A 20,885-nucleotide genomic window follows, 5' to 3' on the forward strand; every position below is an offset into this window, starting at 1 on the left:
CATCCTCAAATTTTAGCCATGAATTAGGTACAATAATACAAAACTCACTAGTTATATAAAATAAGTTGGATCAAAATTGTGTGTTTGGCAGATGGAATAAGTTAAGGCTCAGATGGCTAAAGCTTTTCACTAATATTTGTGAAGAAGACACTTAAGATTTTTCATTTGTCTAAGTTCCAAATAACTCCCTACCCCCTTTTTTCCCTTTGGTAAGAATTACCTCCCTGGAGTTTGCATTTCAAAGAGATATGGCCTAGATACGATTTCCTGGAGAAGACCTGGTAGAACATTTACATCTCAAAGGCACAGGAAAAGAATGTAAGTTCGTCCAAGAAGGACTCTTGTTTCATAAGGCCAGAATTTTTACAATACCTACAAGTCTTTTGAGATGAATAAGGGAGGTTTGGGGATTGGACTTCGAATTGTTTCTAGAGCTGCATTTCTGGTTTTGCAAAAATTTGTAAGATAGGGGCAGTTGCTTTTAATTTCTCAAAGAAGTGGGTTGTAGCCTAAATGATTATCGAGGGGTTGATTTGCTTATTCAACCACATTATATTCAATTTGCTTTTTTATATTGGGGAGAGGATTTCCAATTAAGATGGAAGTGAAAATTTATATTCTGGATTTAGAGCTGTTTGTCTTTGGAATGTTTTAGTAAATCCTTCCACAAAGGCATCAGAATAGTTTTTGTTATTTTATTTTTTTCCTCCTGGGTACATAGTTTCATTTATCTTAGAGGAGGTTTAAAAATTTTTTTCTGTCAGGCTCTGAATATCAGCTTCCAATTTGGCCAACTTCTGCTCACAGAGCTACTTAAAAAATGCTTTCAAATATCTTGTCAGTTTTCAGCTGACACATGCAATAAATATAAATAAATAAAATGAAATAAAAAATACTGGCAGTATTGAACAATCCTATGGACTCGAGATGTCCCCAAAGAGGGTGCAAAAGTTATTACCCTCCCAAGATTCAGAGCCACTCCCAAAGATAGCCAAAAGGAGAAAGAAAGAAAAAAAAAAAGACAATTCCCCTGAGGGCTGGCTGTATACCCAAGCTGCAAATGGGGTTTAACCCACATTTCTGTCCAGCCATATCTAGCTGCAAATGGGATGTAACCTACATTTCTGCCCAGTCATATCTTGAGGCCCTCAAATTGACAAGCCAAGTTCTCAGGACGTAAAACAAGACAAACAAGAAGGTAACAGCTGTCCTTGGGAGAGAAAGGATCAATAACCAATGGATCTGGATTTAGAAAGGAAGGAGCAATGTCAAATTTTATTTTCCTCTCCCAACTGGGCATAACAGACAGAAATTCAGGAGAGCTCCCTCTGGTAAGAACACTCACTCTTTGCTGGCTTCTGCCAGTTTCCCAGGATCCCATCTGCAGGCTATAGTATTTACCAGAATTTGACAAGGTTTTTCCATTAATTTTAATTTTATTTTTCCTTGGCTGTTTAAGGGAATAATGTAGCAGTTTACCAGAAAATCTCTCGGAGTCCTGTCAACTCTGGGAGGGGTGCATATGGGGACCTTCCTTTGAGGGTAGATATGGGGGTGTCTGTATGGCCACTAACTTGGCAGACTTGCTCAGTCCTGTAGTCTCTTCAGAATTGAAAGACAATTCAAACAGAAGACAGTAGAAGGAATGTTACAGCAAAGGGGGGTAAAGGGGAGCAGTAGGAACTGTGTCCCTCCTGTGGTCTTTGGTTTTAGGTACCTCTTGAGTCTTTTCATTAGCCTTTTATAACACATCTTTCGGTGAAGGTAGTTTGGAACTTTGGAGCCTCTGCCTGCCAATTACAGTAGGTATCCCATTCTATTTGTTTGATTTGGGAACCCTTGTTTTAAGGCACGCTTTCTTAAATGATCATGTCTAAATGGAACGTTCCCTATAATGGCCGTTGTAATTCTAGGTTGTCTTTAGTAAGGTTTTGCCATTGTTGTTAAGATATTTATAGCTTCCGGGACCATGGTTCTTAGACATGAAATAAGCAGGTGTGCCAGAGGTAGTGTACTCAGTTCTTTGAAACGTAAGGATCCTAATTTTTTTAGCTAAGCCTTGGGTCTCTCGGAGCCAGAATTAATACCCAAGAGGGATGTGGCACTGGGTTGGGGATTGTGTGGTGTTTTACAGCACACCTTGTTGTGTGGAAATTTTCTTGGGATTGGCAGGTGACCTGGTGTCAGTCTAGCCTGTTTTGTGACCAGTTTATCCTAACACAGGAGTCTTTTGAGTTAGGTGACAAGCACTCTAACAGCTTTTAAGTGCTCGACCATACCCGTCAATTTTGTGACTTTTGTCTTCTGAGATTCCCATTAGCAATAGTCATTACCTCATATGCACACTAACATACCAGCAGTAACCAGAGACATGTTACTGCATACTGGCCAAGAGAAGGTGCTAGGTGGACACCACCAGCTGTTCCCAATGAGGAACTACAGACTAAACAGTCTCTAATAAATGGGGACTGTGGACTAACCAAGGGCTAGGGACTTGGGTTCCAGGTGGGACCGTCTGCCAGCTCACGCTGACCCACTAAGCCCTGGACTGGGGCTGTGGTCTAACCAAGGGCTAAGGATTGGCACTCTGTTAGAGCCTCCTGTCACACTAGGCTGGCCCGTTAACCTTGCACTGGAAAGCCAATTGGATCAGGAGCTCAATGCAAAGAGAGCAGAACTCAGAGCTGAGAGGAACTTACCCACAGCCCTTGAAAATGATGAGACAGAGAACTCAAAGGTTTACAGGTACCAGTGCCTGTGTTTCTCGTTATCTCTGAAGCCATCAGAAGTTTCCTTTGGATCCCGCCACTGCCTCCAAATCTGTTAAAAAACAAAATTCAACTGAGTAAATTTTAACGATCTTATTGGCTTTATTCAGTGATTCAAGAATTGGGCAGCATCCCATCTGGCAAATAGCAAGGAGCTCTGAAGAGCTCTACAAAATGTAAGACTTTTATAGGCAGAAGGTGGCAGGACAAGGAAGTTATACCAGCAAACAGCTGTTTGTGGCAAGATCATCTTCCTTTAGGGGGGATGGCAGGGGTCTCTCAGGCAGATTACCTCACTAGTGCTGACCAGGTAATTCCAGATTGACTTGTTTAAGATTTCATTCTTGGGGGAGGCTAAAACTATAGTTAAGTTAGGTATTAAGTCTTGATTTGATGATGTGGGGCTTAGCACAAATGACTCCATTTTGGGCCTTTTGTCTTTTTTTTTTTTTAACAGAAATCTTTTACAAATATAACCCTTTAAGCCATATTAATCTAATGACACAGGTGCTATTCTTATTTCAAAGAGGAGAAAAATGAGACCAGGAGAGGTCAAGTAACTCGTCCAGTGTCACAGAGGTCCTAGATGGCTGGTCCAAGATTCACATCAGACAGTATTGCTGCAGTCTGAGCTCTTAACTTCTGTGCTAACTCATGAGGGGAAAAGAAGCCATACAGATATTTTTCTTCATAACCCATTCAGAGGAAATGAGAAACTTATCATTTAAATACAAATTGACAATGAAAACTACTTTAAGTGTCTTCTAAATAGGAAAGAACCGGCAGGATCCTTAAACATACTGCCTCATCAAGTGACTGAGAGCCAGAGCAAGGAAATTACAAAGGGATGATCTTCCGTTTCCAGGCCCATTACTGTTACTGCAATAGTTACTATTATTATGGTCATTACTATTAAACCGTTTTTTTTTTAATTAAAGAGAGACTTTCTTATAACATTCCCAATTCACTCATTAAAATGACAAATGTTAATAGTCTATCCATATGAAGTAATAAAAACAAGCATTATCACATATAGTGGAAACTGAGGACCAAAACTATAAATATGCCTTAGTCCAGTGTATACGACCTGCCACTGGCAGAATTAAAATTTGTACCATGTCCCTTAGGCTTGCATTCTATTTAGTAGAATTTAGTAGTATTCTTATTTACTTCATTCAGTCATTCTACAAACAGGTATTAAGTGCCCGTAGATGTCAGGTGCTGTGCCACGGAAATGACCAGCAGTTAAGAAGGGAAGAGCCAGTCAGATAAGGAGTTCTAAAGGAAGACAGGGCATTAAATGAGATTAGGGCTCCTGTCCGTGGTCAGAAGCAGCATGGATGATTCAGAGATACGAAGCCGCTCTTCTCTTTCTGGAAAGGGTGTTTTTTACTGAGGCTGTTCATCTTTTAAAATGATGCCAATGTGATAATACACTAATGTATATAAAATTAGAAACCCTAATTCGAGGTCAGGCGTACCAGCAGGATAAAATTAAATACCTCAGTCTGGAACTGTAGGGGGCCCATCGACCACTTTCAACCTCCTCAGCGCCATAGATAAGAATTCTTTGAATTTATACAATAGCAACTGAAATAGGGCAATTTTAAGACATTAAAGGGCCTTTAATATGCTGAGACACATGGCTGCTAATGAAGTTTATCCATGTGTTGAGGCAGAAACTCATTAAACCCCTATTATGGGATGGAAACTAGCATAAGGGTTAACTGTTCAGTTCACAAGGTGGAGAGAGTTTAATGGGAGGGTTTGATAGTTTGGATTTAGCATATTCAGGGGCTTAAGGGAAAGAGTGTGAAAGAAGGGGCGTGAATGAGGTGGGGAAAAACAATTGATGGGAGAATTTTATGATTCAGGAAAATCTTAGAGCTTCACCACGTGATAATTTAGCAATATGCTAGCTCTTAACATTTATGAAGATAAATTTAGGTAAACATATATTGAGTAGAATGGCTTAAACTCAGCATATACACAGCAAACACATTTATTTTATTATTATAATACGGTAATAACTGCAGGCTTTGTGGGATGCCTATTCCAGGTGTCCTTTTAATGGATAATTGGTAGTCACAAAGTAAATAAATATGTTAAAATAAGAATTGAGGAGAAAGAAAAAATCATGAAATTAAAAAATATTTCACCATAAACAATACTTATTGAACACCCACTATACTACTGTTCCTTCCCCCATCTCTGAGAACCTCATTTTTTGATACAAAAGCCTGAAATATGGTTTCATAAAACCATTATATTTAGAACCTGATTTCAGAAGAGAATAGAGCATGGATTGGGGATGGGAGGTAGGAAGAAGGAAGAGAAAAGAGGAATCTCATTTCAGAAAAGGCAATGGAAGTAATCGAATTTTATAAATTCTAAGATTTAAAGGTTAGGCCAGCTCTGTTTGCTAAAGAGGTTCATGAGAAGTCTGTGCAAATGAAGGAATGGCATTGGGAAGGCCTAGTGTGAACCTGAAAAAAACTGTTCCCTTTAATAAATAATGTATAGACGCTGTTTCTAATACAGTAAGAATATTAATAACCATGATCATTATGGTTATCCTGTATATATTATATTGGGAGGTTGGAAGAAAGTTAAACGGAGCTTTGTAAAGAGTGCAGGCAAAGATAATATTGTAAGAATTAATTGGTGGTAGGCAATAGTTTTTTGTTGTTGTTTTTTTTTTTTTGCGGTACGCAGGCCTGTCACTGTTGTGGCCTCTCCCGTTGCAGAGCACAGGCTCCGGACGCACAGGATCAGCGGCCATGGCTCACGGGCCCAGCCGCTCCGCGGCATGTGGGATCTTCCCGGACTGGGGCACGAACCGGCGTCCCCTGCATCGGCAGGCGGACTCTCAACCACTGCGCCACCAGGGAAGACCCCGGCAATAGTTTTTTTATGTCTCCTGAAGTTGAAATAGTAATGGAGTGATTCTGTTTGAATCAGGAAACAAAGGGGAGTTCAAGAAAGTCATGTGTAATAAAACCAAAACCAAAACCTTTTTTTTTTTTTCAGCTTTGGAATAATCCTTTTGAAAAAATTAGTTGAAATACAAGGACAGATGAAAAAGTATTTGTAAAATGATGTGCCTTTCTTTGAAAAATATTCAGTTTGAATTTTGTAGAAACTGTAGTTGAAACCTTGAATATGGATCATGAGGAAACAAACTTTTCATAGAAAGAAGTTAATTCTGGTAAGCAAATGGAACTCTTTGGGAATCCAGCCTACTATGGATATATGTGTAATGGGACTCAAAGCCAGGCCATGAGCTACCAAATGGAGAGAGCGTGGCCCTTTAAACCAGGCAGTTTCAAGTTGTCCCCAGTCTAATGGAGGCGAACTGGATGGCAGCAAATTTGTTTTCTAAAAATCTCAGTTCCTCCCTTCTTCATGCCCCACCAAAGAATCTTATACTTGATGCTTTCCTATATTGAGTCACTTCCTGCCTTGTTAGCCTTCCTTTACCCTTCATTACCTCAGAAAGGATCTGGACACTATTGATTGGTGGATTACATGTCCATCAACCAGTATAAAACACTGAAATCTTTTATTATGTTTTGAATCTTCAGTTATAGGAGACTCAATGGAATTTCAGGAATCTGCAAGCAAGTAGGGAGTCAAGATGGGGGCGTGTTGGAAGCTGGAGCAGCATTCTCCACCTCCCACTCTTTCCCCTTTCCCTGCTGATGGATTTTCTACATTTTCTAAGAGTAACCTCTTTTCAGCCATTTTTTAAAGTAATATATTGACAGGACAGTTATTAAGCTAAATGTTAATAGAAGGAAGACCATTCAAAATAAACAAAAGTTAGTGACTTTTTAATGTGCCGGCTATTTGGCCAGCCAGTGACAGAGTCACCCCCCATTCCTGCAGTGTCTCCATATTTGGTTGCCAGTGTTAGGACCTGACTAGCTTATATAATGGAAGTCAACCTACTTAAATTATTTAAGGGTGTCTGCAGAGAGAATATGCTTTCTGTGGTCTGTCCCATATTTATGTTCACCTTGCCTCCTCCTCTATTATCTGTGCTTATTGAGGTAGGTGAGTTGGAGACTGACCCAGGATGGAAGCCAATAAGTTTTGGGGGATGGAAGACCAGGGCGCCCCATGACTAATTCCTTATGGATCCTAGTTCCAGCTTTGTCTTAAACCAGGCCTACTTGGCAGACTTTCTTCCTTTTTGGACTTTGCATCTTTTCCTTTTCTTCCCTTCAAAAGTTACCTGCAGTCAGGTTAGAATCCTTTTATTTTATTTGCAAAATAAAAATGCACTTACAATTTAAAACTCATTTTATATGATAAGCCACTCATCTGGTGTCAGCAAGCATATACTTTAGACTTCTTTTGTTGTTTTTGTCTTCAGAATGTATCCTCTTTCCATTACTGTAATTGACATTTAATTTATGGAACTCAGTAAAGTAAAACAGTATCATGCATACTGTTTTCAAGCAAACAATGTAAAACTTTTTAAAATCCCAAATCTGTTGGGATACAATAGTTTCAACCATTCCACTAGGTGAGCTAAAGTTGACAAAAGCCGTCAGTCCTTTTGTTGTGGGCAGGAAGCCAGAAGCCATCCTCAATGGAGAAGGTCCTTTTCCTTCGTGGAAGAGTATTGCCCAGTGAAGTGTGTTATGGTGTCTAATGTCTTCTTCTGGAACCCTTGGAGTTTTCATAGCAGGGGAATTTTGTAAGAAGGATGATAAATTGTTCCAATATTGAAGGTACTGTTAAAATGAGACAGGTTCTAGGAGTCTAAAGGATGTCCTAAAAATGTGAAATTATATAATCTGTGCCCTGATGACTAGAACCTAGGAAAAAGGTTGACACCAGTACATATTCTAGTATATAAGATGGGCAGTGTGCAATTGGAAATATTTTAGAATAGCTGCACGATAGTCATGTTTAAATGTTTTCTGTCTTCATTTTGTATGTTCATGAGGTTTAATATCACCTCACTGGAATTCATTACTATGATTGTGAACTTACAACATGGCGTTTGAATCCCCTTACTGCGGTATTCACACACTCTTCACCTGTACTCAACTTCTATTGTAGAAAGGAAATAATGATTTCTCATACAGAATTCTCAATTGGTCATGAGCCTATTGGACATAGTATCAGTATTTTAAAAAGAGCAACAAAAGATACATCTCCCTTCTCTGATATAGGTAATAAGAGATTTTATGTTCCCAGTGTTCAGGAGAGAGTGTCAGAAAATCAATATGAATAAATTCAAGTACACAGAGGATTCAGCCTATTCGAAAATGTAGTGTATGGAAGAATGACGGTATGCATTATTAAATGTTTCTTGTTTCACTCACATGTGAATATTAGCACGAAGAAAAGGTACCATAGGCTACTTATAAACTTAGGCAGAAAGCGATTTGCTGGCTTTTTTGTTTTTTTCGTTCTTTGTTGTTGTTGTTTAGTGTCTCAAGGCTTACAGCTAATCTGAATTTGAAACTAAATACTGTCATTACAGAAGATTTTTTTCTGAGTTCTTCCAATTTCTCTGGGGACAAAATAATGGCTGCTTGAAGCAGTGGAGAAACAGTAATTAGGGCAAATAGTAATACTGTGCATGATTGAGGAAAATGTGAGGAAGGGAGGGAGAAAATGCAACAGACAGACTTGTACAGCCTGTTACTAGGAAACCACATCAGCATTAAATACAGTGTGCTAATTGGCTATCCTGTTTCTGCCTGGGTACCAGCCTGGGCCTGCTACACAGCTGTTTCTGCTCTTTCTGGTTGCTAGGTAACTGCATCAATTTTTTTCCCCCTCTTTGTATTCTGGAGGCTAATTGGCTACTTCTGCTCCTGGTGTTGCTGCTGGGTACCAGTCTGGGCCTGCTGCTCTGCTGTTTTCCAAAGGGATTTAATGGGGGGAGGGGAGGAAAAAGGGAAAGGAAGATATGCTGGCAATTAATGGAGCATAAGTGCAAATTCTACACAATGTCTGGCACCTGCGTCCCTTCAGCCTGCTTTCTCAACTAAATCCTTTAGCTATGAAAACACATTAGAATCTTGAAGTCTTTCTTCTCTCTGCTTACCTTTTGAATATAGTTTAAAAGAAACAAGACATTTGAAGACTTATTACTTCAATGATGGATCTGATCTTAAGAAAGAATGGGCAAATTATTACACATCTATAGTTGATATGGGCACTAATAGAATTTGTGCAAACATGAACATTTCTAACTTAATAACAAAGAAGCATCTTTAACATCTTAAGGAGAGTACCACTTTATCTCTTAACTGGACCAAATTCCTTTGTAGTCATTCTTCTTGATATCATACAGAGTATAAAGTAAGAAATCAAATGGACTAAAAGCAACTATAGGATTTTCCCAACTGTTTTATTCATTAAGAAAGAGTAAAGGGAAGCTTCTAGACCCATGCCTTTCCATTATGGATTTCATTCCTCTGATGTGCACAGCGCATGTCCTAAGTACTCTTTGGTGATACATTGCATTTACATAGAAATAAGCATGTTTGCACACCTTATTTTTCTTTCCTTATAGCAAACAAACAAATGTGGTGCAAAGTAAACCTAAAATCAGTTTTGTGATTTTTTTTTAAAAGTGTAATTACTTTCCATATCATTTTTATTTCCTATCTAAGTAGAGGTTTCCATTTCATCATTATTGAAATTCTCCCTGGAAGTATGGGGAGGAAGATTCTTCAGAAGTGAAATGATGCTTCAAGGAGGTTTCACTTTAAATGGTTGAGAAAGTATATGTAAATTGAGGCCCCTTGAAGAGGCAACTTCATCCCCCTGGGAAGGAGCTGTTTTATTGAGAAAACTCAGAGCATGTTGTGTGACTGTGCACAGAAATAGTTAGCAGAGGCAACTCTTACTCAACGCTAATGGCTAGTGCTGGCTTCCCATACTAATGAGATCTACCCTCCTCTATTGAAAGTGAAGAAGGAGAAGCTCTATTCTGAGCAACAGCCCTGCCGCTAGTAGATCAGATCAGGCTCTATGGAATCATTTCTGTTTAAAGTATCCTTAAAATAGGTAGAAGGCCTCAAACTAGGCTAGGATGATGGAGAGAATAGTGCAGTGTTCCATAGATCTTAAGGAAACCAGCTAGCTGTTAGTAGCGATCGAACTGCAAAAGAAAACCTTATTATCAGAGGATAACTACAGAGCAGGTATAGTATTATTTCTGCTGTCTCTATTAAAAGGACCATTGTTAATCACTCCGAAATATTATGGGTCATCTGCAGTCAACGGAAGCAGGATATGGAGGAAAAGTCCAAGGAAGTCCTGGCTGTTTTTGTCCGTTCCTCTTCACCTGTGGATTGGGTATATCTGCTTTCTGGCTCTGGTAAGACCTGAGAAACCAAGACAGAGGTCTTGGAAGACTGAAGCAGTCATGATTAGCCCTAGCCATAAACAAACACCGGGACCCACTTCCTAGCTTCCTCTCTTCCTGCTCTTCGGGCAGGCAGGTCTTTATTCTTCGCATGGCTCCATATTGAAAGCAATAGTGGGAGTGCAAGCATGCTTTGGGGGTTGAGGGAAGGAGATGTTCCATGTAGCTGCTTCAAACTTCCGATTCTCCTCAGTCACAAAAAACCTGCTTTGCTAATTCTCATCTGCACGCAGTGTTGCTACCCCTTGTATGAGGTACATCAGTTGATGAACCTGGAAAAGAGGAATCTGATGGCTGCTAGCTGCCCAGGAGGGCTGCTGCTAACCCACATCATGCTTTTGTGTGAATCAGAAAAAGGTGCACCTTCCGTGGGCAGACGTGGCCTGTGCTTGAGCAGCAGGGCTGGATTCAGCCCTCCTCCGCCCTTCAGCTGGCCACCCTGTGTGCACAGCCTCACATGGCTGCCTGCTCACCACGGGAGCTGATCCACTCGGCGGGCCTTCCCTGACCCTCCAAGAGCTTGAGAAGCTAATGAGGTTCCGGCAGGAACATGAAAGTCGCATGACTGTTGGGGTGGGCGTGGGTATTGGGACCTCCTCTCAGTGGCTGAAGAGGCTGCCCATTATGTGTGAGAGTAAACCTTTTAGCCCAGCTGCACTCCCCAAATGCGAGATCATTAGTTGCCTAATGCTCTGATTCTCAACTTGGGCCCATTTTCCCCCTCGGGGCATTTGGCAATGTCTGGAGACACTTCGGGTTGTCACATCTTGGAGGGGGATTGCTACTGGCATCTGGTACGTGGAGGGCAGGAATGCTGGTAAACGCACTGCAGTGCACAGGACGGCCTCCACAAAGGAGACTCATGGGGCCCAACCGTCCACAGGACCGAGATTGAGAAACCCTGGCCTAACGCAACCTTAGCCGTCCTTTGCTCCTTCTCTTCGGGTTCCTCTGCACCGCTTGCAAAATATTTCCTCATCCTTTTAAGACTACAGCCAGGTCTTGCCTTCCCTTTTGTGCTCTTTTAAAAATTGACAGAATATAACTACTGTATAATGTATTATTTCTTTTGGGTCTCAGAAGATGTGCTGTTCCCCCCCTCATGATATAGGGAAATCTCTTCACCTCTACCCGATGCCTAGCTTTCTAGAATTAACATTCATGATTGTAGCTCCTCACAAGCGACATCCCCTCCCCTCTTGCTGAAGGCTCCTGACCTGTAATAATTTGAGATTTTGCTGAGGCAGGGATTTAAATCACATGGGCTGCCAGGCTGGTAGGTGGTAGAGAGGCTTTTAGCCAGGAAATGGGTCCAGCTGACCAGGCACTAACGATCATTTTCTACCCGTCCTCTCATGTACAGCAGTCTCGCCAAATTGTAACAATTGTTTCCTTATTATCAAAGAGAAAGTTGACTGTTAGGGCAGAAATAAGGCTGAGAATAAATATTTTCAGTCAGAAAATGGACCTTTTATTGGGAAAACTGTATTATACTGGTATGTGCTACCTCAGTGCATTTGCTATCGTTCACTGTCTGGTTCACACCAGACAGTGCCTCACACATCGTGAGGAAAGTACCGTGAAGTATTTTGAGTTCCCAGGGAGAAAGGTGCTACCTCACGTAAAAGGATTTTAAGTGGCATTATCTAATGGACACATACTTCATGCTTGCATTTTGTCAGGAGATGTGAATTATGCATTGGCCCTTTCAGCTGCATTCACATGCATAGAAAATAACATTGTCAGACATGTCATCCCCCAGATACAATGGACAATATGCTATTATAATTGTGTGGCATTGTCCTTGCTGTTTGGAGATAATACTGCTGACATTATTCCTCTCATACATGTGAATGTGGCTATAGGGAGGACGTGACATCTGTGTCTTTCACACAGATTAGCTTATCCCTTGCCACTTGGAGAGATTGCGATTAGTGGGCTGGCCTCCTGGGGTCATGGTAAGGGCCATGTTTTGGATCACAGTTGTTATCGGACCTTAGTTTTAGGTACAGTAGGGAATTAGTAATATTTATCTTGATGACCTGAAGAGGCAATGGTTATTTAGTCAGCTCCCCAGAGCAGATGTACTAAAGAAAGGGTAGGCTGAGGCAGTCCTACTCAGATTGGCTTTGGAAATGAGAAGGCAGTTGGGGACCAAGCCTGGATGGCTGCTTAACACATTATTGCTTTATCCAAGGAAGTAAGCAACAAGATATCACTTGTATAGGTTGTCATAGCTCACCAAGTGCTTTTACGTACCTCATTTTATTTAACCCTCACTTACCTGTCAGGTAAATGTTCTCATTATTCCCATTTTATAGATGAGGAGACTAACGCTCTGAGAATGATTTTCCTGTGATGAACTCTAAAGCATACCCCATTCTGTTTGTCCTTTGGAAATCAGTTATTTTTGCAGGGATGGGGCTAAATTCAAACAGAATATAAATGAGTTTAGTTGTGTTTATGGTTCAGTTTATGGCAAAAGTTAAATGGCTTAACTTTTGCCATCCTTATCTCACACATATGCTAAGTAACAGGTGAGTTGTTATATATCCAGTATGACAAGTTTAGAATAGCTAAGAGAACTGAAAGTTTGTCTTATCTATTCCTATATTCTATTTAGATTGAATTTAAGAATCTTTAATCTTGGGGTTTTTTTTTTTTCTATTTTAAGAAAGAAAGCTTTGAAGATGCCAACAAGTGCAAGGCATTGATTCTTGAAGTGATAGCTCAGTACTAGCGCATTTGCATATTTTAGAAAATGTATGGAGAGAAATAATAAATGAAAACTTCTCCTGACCCCTTACAAGAATGCACTTTAGTCCTCTTTCCTTACTAAACTGGAAAATCCAAATGGAGTGCCTTAGAGAAGAGGTGGGAGAAGCTGTGGATGGATGGATCTTGGTGTGTAGGTTACTCGTTGCTGTCTTAGGTATACCAGAGCTTTGCTTGGGGAGTTTGAACAAATAATTTGTGCTTTTATTTTTATTTGTATGATAATTACAGAGTTAAAAAGTAATCCTGTTTATCCCTCTTTTGCCCCACTTTTTGGAGGATGTTTATGGACGTGTTAAACGTCTTAAGGAGAAAAACACTTGATCAGTACAGTAATTATAAATCCCCTAGTGGGCAAAGATCCCAAACTCAGGTGAAGATTCTGCTGCTGTGTGCAGCCATCTTCCCTCTGTATTCACAAAAGCACGTGGTGAAGAATAGCTGCTTTCTAGCATTCTGCCAAAAGGATCTATAGGAACCTCTGAGTGACAAACACTTGCATTGTCTTCCGGAGAGCTGAAGAAAGAAAAGGTTTTAACACAAAAAGCCACATTTCTGGAAGGTGGAAGGAACAGCACACATGACCCCTGAGGGCTCTGCTTTTTGAGGATTGTTCGCCTGTAGATTTAATTTTGTCTGATCTTGGGTTCCTGTGCATCCTCATATTTACTTCCCCCTTTTATTTATTCTACCTGCCAAAGAAATAATCATAACAAACCATTAGAACTGGCAGGGCCCTCATCCTCATTTGATATGAGCTGCTTGCTTGCTTAGAATTTGCTGCTAAGCATTAGAACGCTTTCTAACCGATGTGTGTCTTTTCCCCCCTCCCACAGTCAGATCTTGAAGTTTTTCCTGTGGTTTTCCTTGGTGTCCATCTTTTCCACAAAGAATGTTAAATAAGCAATGGCAGGGACTGGAAATAATCCTTTCAACTAAGGAAAACCTTTCATGCATCTTTCCCACCAGTGTCATCGCACGAGTTAGAAGGACCAGAGGCACAAAGTTTATGGGATCAATTACAATGAGTTCACTATTAAACATTTTTCTAAAAAATCTGTTGTGAGAAGAATAAAGCAATAATTAAAATTAACTGAACAGCTTTTGCTCTATTGAGGCGTTAAATCTTTGTGTAAACACAATCATATTGTGCAAACATGGGTCTTTTCACTTGGCTGATTCAGACAGTGAAACCGCTGAAGTTTTGAGGTCTCGGGGTCAAGGGCCCATTTTGACGCGGCTTGAAAGGTCACCTGCTCATTTGTGTCTCCGCTGTGCAGCACACTGGGCCGTGAACAGGTATGATTCCTTGCCCACCACGGCGCAGAGAGGAGCCGGCAGATCGCAGGTCTGAGGCCGGCACGTGAAGCCAGCGCGCTGCCCACGGGGCGGGTGTGGGTGCCTGCCGGCCGCTGGGGTCCGAGCAGTGAGCCGGCTCGAGTGTGGAGAAAACAGCAGTTATGAAATATAAATGTGTTTATTATTACACTGGGCCCCATGCTATATAATTTCACACACACTCATATTTGTGATTTATGGCCACAGCTTTATATGGAGGAGAAGCTTGCTAATTAACCCAAATTGATAGGGAGGTCTCTGAAGATGATCAAATTGGAAGGAGCGGGGTAACTGAGAAAAAATGGTCTCCTGAAACAACCAAAAAAAAGTGGCTGCCGTGTCGGAGGCATCCTTTGTTCATTTATTTTGATAAGCAGAGCTTTGCCTTAATTATTCATGATAATGCTTGCCCTGCAAGGAGTGTCTGTCCCCTGTCCTGGCAGCCCCGGCTCGGTGCTGGGTTCTCCGTGAGGTTAGTGCCGAAAACACCCAGCCCAGCTTCTCTTGAGATGGTGTCATGCTTTCACCTGTGAGAGCTGAGACAGGTGAAGATTAGGAGGTTCACGCACACCTGCCGCCTGTCCCTTTCTGGAAGACGGATGTTGAATGGGTTGAAGGAGGGGAGGCCTCAGCCCCAGTTTGAGGCACTGCTGTGCTAATCAGGCTGCTTGCTGGTGCTGTACCTGTGTCCCTGCCCTGAATCCTCCCAAGGTGGGTGGTGATTTTCCCATCACAGGGAGGAAAAATAGGGGCCTAGAAGAGCCCAGGGATACCCAGCTAATAAGGAGCTAAGCTGACTTTAAGTCAAGATCTGATTCCAAAGTCGGTTCTCCTGCAGTATTCTGCTGGAATTTTCTAGGAGAGAAGCCAGGAAGGGGCATAGGAGCAAAGACCCCACCCAGCTTCCACCACAGCCCATCCCATTGGCTGTGCTTTCAGCCCATTTCCTGATCGTAGCAGCAATAAACATCATCGTTTCCAACAGCTTTCCAAAGTGATTCTTGTCTTGGCAGAATCTTGAGTTACTTGTTCTGGGAGCTCTTCAGAAGGAAAGCACTTTGGAATAGCATATGCTAGTTCCAGAGTACTCAGAGCATCCATGATTCATGACTCTTGCAGAAGAACTTAATGCAGGCAGGATACTGCGACCCCGGGATAACTTGATGGGCTATTTTTACTTGGATGTATAATTACTAGAGAGTGGATACTGAATGGCCCACCCACTCTATTCATAGCAGAACCTTGGGAGTCATCCCTGTACACAACCTTTTGTTTCCCCCTTATTCATTCATTTTCTATAACTTTTGGGCATTACTTTCTAACTATGTTTTGTATTTTGTTCACTTCTCTCCTTCTCTGCTGCTAGGAGCAATGCCGTCCATGTTCCAGCCACAGTCTTCTCTCTCCCAGATGGTTGTAGAGCCTCCTAGAGAGTCTGCCACATCAGCTTATTTCCCTCTGCAGCCCATTCTCCGTTTTGTAGCCAGGGTGATATTTTAAAGATTCAAATCTGATCGTGGTATGCCTCCGCTTAAAAGCTCACAGCAGCTGCCATTGTTCTTAGGATAATGTCCAAATCCTTACGTGTGGTGTGTAAGATGACTGTCCAATAGAAATATGTAATACAAGCCACATGTGTGTTTATATATACATATCCTGGCAGCTTTATTTTAAAAGTAATTAGTTATACTAATTAATTAATTTTAATACTAGACTTTAAAATAATTTCAACATGTAATCAATATTAACATTTATTAATGAACTACTTTACATTTTTTTCCATAGTAAGTCTTTGATATCCAGCATGTATTTTACACTTAGAGCACAGCTATATTCAGATTGCTCACATTTCAAATGCTCGGGAGGCACATGGGACTAGTGGCTTCCAGATTGGACCCAGCAGTCTGGCCCCTTACCGATTTCTCCAGTCCCATTGTGTTTCTCCCCTCCCTGCAGGACACACCAGATCCTCCTCTTTGGGCTTCTGGGCTAGGTGTGGGAGAGGATGTGGCAGAGAGGTAGGAGTTTGAGGAAACAGCCCAACACAGAGCCATCTTCAGTCTACCTTTGGACCTGCAGAGCTTTCAGGCAGTCGGAGGTATGGGTAAAGAATGAAGCCATTGCTTTTCTGTTGGCCTCGGGGGTTACCATTTTGGTTTATCTAGGGCTGTGTCAGGCTAAACTGATGCTTTTTTGAGAAAGTGAAGGGAATTAAATGGAAAACCACTGGTAAAGTTGATATGTGGTATCACTTTGCCTGCCTACCCCACACAGAGGTCCTGTAGTGGGTAGTACCATTATATGAGCTAAAGATGAGACTGTGGGACCTGACAGGGGTGAGTGAGGGGTAGTTCACATCCCTGGCTTCTAGTCTCTGTGGATAATATTCCTTCACATGTTCATTTTTTAAAAGTTACAACAGCTACTGTATGCATGCCTCTAAAGAGTTCTGGTATTCTTTCCAGTTGAAAGATTTATTTTATCAGAAAATATCTCCAAAAGGAATATGAACATTTATTTTTATTGTTGGCATTTAAATAAGAGGCAGAGTGAGATAAGGGTTAATTATGTGGACTCTGAAGGTGAGCCTTCCTGGGTCTAAATCTTGGTTGTACCACTCGTAAGCTGGTGAACTTGGGGAGTGGCTTAATTTCTCTGACCCTCAGTTTCTCATCTATAAAATGCGGGAGGATGATAGCATGTATCTCATAGGGCTGTTGAGAGGATTAAAGGAGAGAATAGCCTTGAAGCCCTTAGAGTGCTGCAGTGCCAGCCCATAATGACTGCTGGATAAATATTAGCCAGTACCCTGTTTCCCCAGGATTTATAAAATATCATCATCAATTGAGGATTGATGGAATTGAGCCACAAGTCTTGGCTCAGGATGATCATGCAGGATGTTTTCTCGGGAAAGATGCAGTTATTGTCTGTTTGTGTATAATGTTTTGTGTTTCTCTCTCTCACTTGGTTTCTGCTATATGTATATCTATGTGAGGAAGGAACATAGAGACATCTTATCAGGATTTGATTCTGCCATCCGTGTATCCAACAGAAAAAGCAGACATATTTTAGTGGATGAGATGTGTGGCATGGTGAGATGTATACCGTATTTAGTGGTACATGGACTATGAGCTATTTTTCTATTTAAAAAGTTGCGCTGGGGCTTCCCTGGTGGCGCAGTGGTTAAGAGTCCGCCTGCAGATGCAGGGGTCACGGGTTCGTGCCCCAGTCCGGGAAGATCCCATATGCCATGGAACGGCTAGGCCCGTGAGCCATGGCCGCTGAGCCTGCGCGTCCGGAGCCTGTGCTCCGCAGCGGGAGAGGCCACAACAGCGAGAGGCCTGCTTACCGCAAAAAAAAAAAAAAAAAAAGTTGCGCTGTTTGGTTCAAACCCTTTGTGTTTCTAATCAGTGGCACAGTGCAAGTTGAGAAGTTGGGGCTTAGGGTGACATCTCTGATCATTCATTGAAAGACTAGCACCAGGAGGTGGTCTGCTCCTAACACCATACACTGATCTCTAACCACATTAGCTAGAAACAGGTGATTGCAGACCTTTTGTTCACCAAGAAGGTACATCCAGCCACTGGGTGTTGATATGAGCCACCTTGCATAAAGAAGGATGTTTGTTGGGAATATTTTAATAATAAGTTTGCTTACGTAATTAAAAGCACTTGCCCAGCCATCATCTCTCTTCATACTTCATAAGAGTCCTGTGAGGCCAACATCAAAGAAGAGGTTAGCCCCATTTGTTTCTGGTTTTATGTTTATCTTAGTATGGTATTTAGTACTTATTATCATTGGTGGATTTGTTTATTGGGTTGGTTGCTCTCTTCCTTATATATATATATATATATATACACACACACACACATATATGTTCTTTTTTTTTCCTTTTTCTCTTTTTGTAAGTGTGTATGTTTATGCTTCTTTTTGTGATTTTATCTGTATAGGTTTGCTTTTACCATTTGTCCTAGGGTTCTGTCTGTTTGCTTTTTTCTTTCTTTTTTTTTGTTTTTTCTCTCTTCCTTTTCTTCTGAGCTGTGTGGCTGTCAGGGACTTGGTGCTCCGGCCAGGTGTCAGCCCTGAGCCTCTGAGGAGAGAGGGCTGAGTCCAGGACATGGACCACCAGAAAACTCCTGGCCCCACATAATATCAATCAGTGAGAGCTCTCCCAGAGATCTTTGTCTCAACACTAAGACCCAGCTCCACCCAACGACCAGCAAGTTCCAGTGCTGGACACCCCATGCCAAACAACTAGCAAGACAGGAACACAACCCCACCTATCAGCAGAGAGGCTGCCTAAAATCATAATAAGGTCACAGACACCCCAAAACACACCTCCGGACACGGCCCTGCCCACCAGAAGGACAAGATACAGCCCCACCCACCAGAACACAGGCACCAGTCCCCACTACCAGGAAGCCTACACAAGCCACTGAACCAACCTCACCCGCTGGGGACACACACAAAAAAGAACAGGCACTATGAACCTGCAGCCTGCAAAAAGGAGACCCCAAACATAATAAGTTAAACAGAATGAGGAAACAGAGAAATATGCAGCATATGAAGGAGCAAGGTAAAAATCCGCCAGACCAAACAAAGGAAGAGGAAATAGGCAGTCTACCTGAAAAAGAATTCAGAGTAATGATAGTAAAGATGATCCAAAATCTCGGAAACAGAATGGAGAAAATACAAGAAACATTTAACAAGGACCTAGAAGAGCTAAAGAGCAAACAATGATGAACAACACAATAAATGAAATTTAAAATACTCTAGAAGAAATCAATAGCAGAATAACTGAAGCAGAAGAACGGAGAAGTGACCTGGAAGATAAACTAGTGGAAATAATTGCCACAGAGCAGAATAAAGAAAAAAGAATGAAAAGAATTGAGGACAGTCTCAGAGACCTCTGCGACAACATTAAACACACCAACATTTGAATTATAGGGGTCCCAGAAGAAGAAGAGAAACAGAAAGGGTCTGAGAAAATATTTGAAGAGATTATAGTTGAAAACTTCCCTAACATGGGAAAGGAAATAGTCAAGTCCAGGAAGTGCAGAGGGTCCCACACAGGATAAATCCAAGGAGAAACATGCCAAGACACATATTAATCAAACTATCAAAAATTAAATTCAAAGAAAAAATATTAAAAGAAGAAAGGGAAAAGCAACAAATAACATACAAGGGAAACACCATAAGGTTAACAGCTGATCTTTCAGCAGAAACTCTGCAAGTCAGAAGGCAGTGGTAGAACATATTTAAAGTGATGAATGGGAAAAACCTACAACTGAGATTACTCTACCTGGGAAGGATTTCATTCAGATTCGATGGAGAAATTAAAACCTTTATAGACAAGCAAAAGTTAAGAGAATTCAGCAACACAAAATCAGCTTTACAACAAATGATAAAGGAACGTATCTAGGCAGGAAACACAAGAGAAGAAAAAGACCTACAATAACAAACCCAAAACAGTTAAGACAATGGTAATACAAACATAGATATTGATAATTACCTTAAATGTAAATGGAGTAAATGCTCCAACCAAATGATACAGACTGGCTGAATGGATGCAAAAACAGACCCATATATTTGCTGTCTACAAGAGACCAACTTCAGACCTAGGGACACATACAGACTGAAAGTAAGGGGATGGAAAAAGGTATTATATGCAAATGGAAATCAAAAGAAAGCTGGAGTAGTAACTCTCCTATCAGGCAAAATAGACTTTAAAATAAAGACTATTAGAAGAGACAAAGAAGGACACTACATAATGATCAAGGGATCGATCCAAGAAGAAGATATAACAATTGTAAATATTTATGCACCCAACATAGGAGCACCTCAATACATAAGGCAAATGCTAACAGCCATAAAAGGGGAAATCGATAGTAACACAATCAGAATAGAGGACTTGAACACCCCACTTTCACCAATGGACAGATCATCCAAAATGAAAATAAATAAGGAAACACAAGCTTTAAATGACACTTTAAACAAGATGGGCTTAATTGATATTTATAGGACATTCCAAGTAAAAAGAACAGAATACACTTTCTTCTCAAGTGTTCATGGAACATTCTCCAAGATAGAGCATACCTTGGGTCACAAATCAAGCCTTCGTAAATTTAAGAAAATTGAAATCATATCAAGTATCTTTTCCGACAACAATGCCATGAGACTAGATTTCAATTACAGGAAAAAATCTGTAAAAAAATACAAAGATATGGAGGCTAAACAATACACTACTAAATAACCAAGAGATCACTGAAGAAATCAAAGAGGAAATCAAAAAATACCTAGAAACAAATGACAATGAAAACACGACAACCCAATACCTATGGGATGCAGCAAAAGTGGTTCTAAGAGGGAAGTTTAATTAATTAATTAATTTATTTATTTTTGTGTTGGGTCTTCGTTTCGGTGTGAGGGCTTTCTCCAGTTGCGGCGAGCGGGGGCCACCCTTCATTGCAGTGTGCGGGCCTCTCACTATCGCGGCCTCTTGTTGCGGAGCACAGGCTCCAGACGCGCAGGCTCAGTAGTTGTGGCTCACGGGCCCAGTTGCTCCGCGACATGTGGGATCCTCCCAGACCAGGGCTCGAACCCAT

The 20,885-nt window shown here is 41.2% G+C and overlaps 1 protein-coding gene and 1 long non-coding RNA gene across 7 annotated transcripts in view; both read left to right on the top strand.

The window, feature by feature from the left end:
• Positions 1-20,885, top strand: part of KLF7 (KLF transcription factor 7) — a 123,438-nt gene that overhangs the window by 60,587 nt on the left and 41,966 nt on the right. The gene's annotated exons all lie outside the window — the stretch shown is intronic.
• On the top strand, positions 5,983-14,054 carry LOC141279148 (uncharacterized). The gene is made up of 2 exons (XR_012333001.1): positions 5,983-10,119; positions 13,779-14,054. It is a non-coding gene; the product is annotated as an uncharacterized lncRNA (long non-coding RNA).

This window comes from Tursiops truncatus, chromosome 7 (genome assembly GCF_011762595.2).
Source record: "Tursiops truncatus isolate mTurTru1 chromosome 7, mTurTru1.mat.Y, whole genome shotgun sequence".
Taxonomy (NCBI): Eukaryota; Metazoa; Chordata; class Mammalia; order Artiodactyla; family Delphinidae; genus Tursiops; species Tursiops truncatus.